Consider the following 5,936-nt stretch of genomic DNA (forward strand, 5'->3'; position numbering starts at 1 on the left):
GTCAAGGATCTTGAAAACTATGTCTAAAGAAATTAATAGCGAATTCACATAATGTTCTCTACCATACTCTGATTTGGGTAGGAAGCATTTATAAAATTCTGTACAGCAGAGAAGAAGAAATGGTTAGGTCAAAGTAATTACAGCCAAGCTGCTCTCTAATCACAAGGTAACTTGGCTGTTTGGCATGAATCTAATTTCACAAAACATACCATTCATTATTGCTGGTATAAAAGAATGTTAAAAAGAATTTTTTTCAAAGAACACTATAGTTCTATAGCAACAGAAGAGCAACTTTTATTTTCTTTTTTTTATCTTATTTTATTTTTTAATTTTACAGTATTGTATTGGTTTTGCCATATATCAACATGAATCCGCCACAGGCATACACGAAACATGTATAATATCATATATGAAACGAGTCGCCAGTCCAGGTTCGATGCACGATACTTGGATGCTTGGGGCTGGTGCACTGGGATGACCCAGAAGGATGGTACGGGGAGGGAGGAAGGAGGAGGGTTCAGGACAGGGAACACGTGTATACCTGTGGCAGATTCATGTTGATATATGGCAAAACCAACTTTTATTTTGAATTGTTCAGTTTTTAAATTGTATTCAAAACAGATATGCACACTTCTTCTGAGCTCCATATGCATGAGTAAGCCAACGATGCTCACCCACATCTATCTGGACTGATGGTTTCCTACTTTCCTTTAAAGTATCATTACTGGAAACTTCACAACTGAGGGGAAATCTCTTCTTTGGTGGGGAGGCAGCTCTTATTTCAAGAGTCTCCTTTCAGCCTCCTTGCTACCACCTTGTTGGCAATGACGACCATTAATAACCAACAAGCACAGAAGAGAAAAAGTTCTAAAGCCCTTACCAACGTTTTAGTAAAGACTTTGTGGTAAGAAGGCAGTAAAAACAGAATATCACATGAAACTGAATCGATAAGAGCTCATCAGGACTCTGAGTCTCAGTGCTGCCCTCCTGTCCTTCTAGAGAGAAGATGGGGACACCATTCCCACATTTAACTTCTTGAGCTTTCTCCCACACCTGATTTCCCCCAACCGTTTTAAGAGATACAATTATTTCACCCTGACCCACAGCAGTTAACTCACTACTATGTTCAAGGTTGATACAAGGAACAATTTTTTAATTAAAATACCATTTGAAGACATTTTTTAACATACAACATGTTAATATTTGTCACTACTGCTGTGGTGTGACCCTGGAAAAGACGTTATTAAACAATCTCAAAATTTAAGTTGTCATTTCAGAAACAAGATCATAATTAGGTGTTCAGTATCCATCATGAAATTAGCATGAAGTCAGTCATATACATGATCAACTGTATGGAATGAAGAGAAGGTGCTAACGCGAGGTGGTGCCTGCCACATTTCCTTTCTACATCACATGATTGAGCCTCTCAGGACAGCTTTCTCTCCTCTAATGTTTCCTTATGGAAATTCAGAACTTAGCCCGGAAACTGTAGGCCATTTCCATTTCTAACAAAAAATTTCAAATGATAAAAAGAAAATATTATTCCCTTTTCCTCTACAGTTACAGAGAAGTAGATTTAGTTTTGTGACATAAAACTGAACTTATAACTGTAATTTCTAACATGTAAGTCTTGTAAAACATCTTAACTTCAAAGATAATTGCTATGCCCTATAAAAGTAACCTCTAACATCTAAAAAAAAAATCTATATAATTGTTATTGATTATCTAAAAAGCCTGCTTTCCAGGTGTTACTATTTAACAAACTTCCTTATTTGCCCAGGCATTTCCTGGTTTGAGCACTAAAAAGTCCCTCTTCCCAGGAAAACTCTCAGTCCCAGGTAAACCCAGACATTAGTCAGACTAATTGACATCCTTGTGTTCTGGAAAGTATAAATACATGCAAATTTTCTTTGTAAAGCCAGAAGAGAATGATTGGCATTTAGCTCTTCACCCCAAAGTAGAAAGATTTTAAAACATGACTGCGATATTCCTAGCTTAAACAAAGGGGTTAAGAATCTGTGTCTCACTTAACAATTCAAGCAACTGCAAACTATGAACTTCCTTGATAACTGTAAATAAGTCAACATGCCCTGAATCCTAGAATATCAGAATATATTTTTGTGCACACCAAGCACTCACAACAAAACGAAACATATTTAATAAGTCTATCACATAACAAAAAAGGTTTATGATTCATTTCATTTATGATTCATTTCAAACAGCTAATCAGTAGTAATTCTGGTGTTCTCTGAAGAGTTGAATGGACTCAGCACTATTGAAACATTGCCTTAGCATGAGCCCTATGGTCCTGGATTAGAATCAAGGATATATGTTTTAGCTTAATATAAATACAAATGGAAAGATACAATAACAATTATAGACACACACATATTTATATTATATACATATTATATATACATATGGGTTAGTATACATAAATATATTACCTCACTTTTTCGGCAGAGATGGCCAAGAATAATGACACCCCAGGGGCTGTTAGCACATTCAGTTCCTGATCTTGGACCCAGAAGCCAACATGAAAGAGCTTCCAGTGGCCAGAGCTGGAACAACCCAAGCAACAAAATAAATAATATAGCATGAAATTGCAATTTAGAATAAAATATAAACACAAGATTCCACTAAAATTTTAAAGGAATAAAAATGACTGAATAAGAAAGTAGATGTAAGCAAAAATATACTTCAAAAACATTTTCTGGAAAAAGGAAAATAGTCAGAATGTTCTGGTAATCAATTAATTAAGATGGAGAAAACCATAAACCAAACTGCTCACAGGAGGGATAGAGATGAAAAGAGGGATGATTTCCCTCATCAAATGCTGATGATGGCTCAATCCTTACAGATGCAAGATATAGAACGGAGGGGTAGAACTGAGAGATAAGTCTAAAACAGAGGCTTTGGTTAAAAGTGTGTATGTGGAACATTCATTTATTCCATTGCTTTCCACACCCTAAATATGAAATCCTGGGAACTAGATGTCCATTCTCTGGAGGGCACCTTCTCTAGGAAAACTGAGAAGTCCAAGAGAAAACATAATCTCTGAGACAGTAGATTATAGACCTAGACAGTTGACTATACTCAAGTATAGTCAAAAGAAATGGCATCCAAAAGACAGGAATTCAATGTTGGTTCACTCAGTTAACAGGAGTTTCAGAGGTGAAAAAGAATAACTGGGAGATGTAAATTATCAGAGAAATAATACTAGCGAAATTCCCAGAGGTAACAAGTACAAGTTGTCAGACTGCAAATTCCCACTGACTATACAATATACTGAATTAAAAAAAAAAAAAAAAAAAAGACCTGTAACACTGTGGTCCATGGGGTCACTAGGAGTCAGACACGACTGAGCGACTTCACTTTCACTTTTCACTTTCACTTTCATGCATTGGAGAAGGAAATGGCAACCCACTCCAGTGTTCTTGCCTGGAGAATCCCAGGGACGGGGGAGCCTGGTGGGCTGCCATCTATGGGGTCGCACAGTCGGACACGACTGAATCGACTTAGCAGCAGCAGCAGCAGCAACACATTATTTGAAATTTTGCACACCAAACTTGAATAAAACAAATGAGAAAATATAGGTTATCTACCCAAAATAAGAATGATATGGCATTTCTCATTCATAATCCTATATGCTACAGGACATTAGACCAAACCTTCAAAAATATGAGGAAAAAATTATTTTCAGCAATTAATTCTCTGCAAAATTATCAGCCAAGTGTGAGATAAAAGATATGTTTGTAAATGCATGAATTCAAATAAATTCTCTTTCAGCTCTATTCAGTTCAGTCACTCAGTTATGTCCGACTCTGCGACTCCATGGACTGCAGTACCCCATGACTGTTAGTGACCGTCCATCACCAACTCCCAGAGCTTGCTCAAACTCATGTCCATTGAGTCAGTGATGCCATCCAACCATCTCATCCTCTGTCATCCCCTTCTCCTCCTGCCTTCAATCTTTCCCAGCATCAGGGCCTTTTCCAATGAGTCAGTTATTCACATCAGGTGGCCAAAGTATTGGAGTAAATGTATTAATTCAAATAAATTCTCCTTAGATGCATCTTTTCTAAGGATTCTGTTTGGCAAGATGCTCCAACAAAATAAGAGGACTAACCAAAAAACGAAATGGAAGAAGACCCAAATTGTTGGTTTCAACCTATAGGAAGTGGCGAATCAGAGTTCCCAAAGGGCAGATCTGGAGAACAATCAGGCCAACAATCAAGAGCAAAGAAGACAGGACACCAAGATGACTCCAAAGCCCTCAAGGAAAAAAGGAGAGGGCAACAAATGGGATACAAATACAGCAGAACATTTAGAAACATTAAACATAACTGAATGGAAATTGGGGAAAAGAAAAAAGAGCACTTTGAAAAAATTTAACTCTACAATAAATGAATACATTCTTACAAACATTGACTTTTAGTCACTTAGAGTAGGACTATATCCATAGTGGAAATACTGGAGAAGAGGAAGTAGATGTCCTAAAAGATATAAACCCTCATCAATTAAAACAGGAAGTCAGTAGGTAATCTCTCAACTTGATTAATAAGAATATAATAGTATAAGCATATCACTGTAAGTAAAAACAACCACTGAAAATAAAGCAAATAAAGACAATAAAAATGATAACTTCCTAAAAGTAATTTTTAAAAATCAGAGAAATAATAGTAGAGAATGTCCTGAAAACGAGTGCTGGACATGTTCATACTGACAACACCCTCAAAGTGTCCACCACCTGGCAATATATATGTGCCAGCTTATAGCATTGTATAATGTTGCATCATTAAGGATTAAAGAGAAGATTCATGGATACCAAAAAGTGTGTGCTGATTCCAGCTAATTTTCTATCCTACATTTTCTTTTCTTTTTCTTTTACTCAATAGGTAATTTTCTTGAGCATCTAGCAATGCCAGGCATCATTCTAGATGCTGAGTCTAGAGCAGTGATCAAACACCAAATTCTTGCTTTGTGGAGCTCATTGCATGTACAGAGGACAGACAATATAACTACTAAATATAGAAAGTGTCAGGCATGGTGAGTTTCAGTACGAATAAGCATGGGAGCATAGTAATTTCATAGTAAATTTTGAATTAATTATATATTTTTAATAGTTTCATACCTTCATCAACCTGATATTTCCCAAATGTGAGATTCTTGCTATGCTTAAAGCTACTTAAAAGTTGAAGGAAGAGGCCAATAATCACCACCTATATATCCTTTTCCTAAATTCAATTGTTAAAAACATTATGCATTTGCTTGCTCTTACTTTGTCCAGTGAGGGAAGGAATGAAAAAGAGAGAGAGACAAAAAACAGAAAGATTTACATTATTTAACTTTTTTCTGAGCCATTGGAAACTATGTTAAAAGCATCATGATCCCTACTTCATTCAGCATGTATCTCCTAAGAATATTCTCTTAGCTAACCACAATACCATTATTTCACCTAAGAAAATCAATGATGTATGTTTGTTTTTCCTGGAATGGAACTGCTTCTGAGACATTTTAATGAAGATAGCAAGGAAAATATATACACAATTAGTTTATACCAGTATCTTCAATTCAAATCTATGTCCCAGGGTTCTACCTTAACTTTTCCCAACCCAGATTTGCAGCTCCCTTCTCCCACAATGAAAATCATTATTTCCCCCATACATCTATACATTCACTCATTAGCTGTGTCCTACTACACAAAATAGTTTGAAAATTCTACCACCAATATCACTAAAAACAAAAAAATCTAATAAGAGCTCAAAGGCGTTTTGTAATTGTTTTAGCCTTGAAATACTTTCTTCTAAGTGTACATGATCAAAGTACTGTATTCAAAAATCACTTGATTAATTTCTTCTTTGGTGTATTAGGGAGGATATCAACTTTACACAAAGTAAGGACGCTTGTGTCTGTATTTAGTTTCAATGTTTGCT

This window comes from Bubalus bubalis, chromosome 10 (genome assembly GCF_019923935.1).
Source record: "Bubalus bubalis isolate 160015118507 breed Murrah chromosome 10, NDDB_SH_1, whole genome shotgun sequence".
NCBI classification, from domain to species: domain Eukaryota; kingdom Metazoa; phylum Chordata; class Mammalia; order Artiodactyla; family Bovidae; genus Bubalus; species Bubalus bubalis.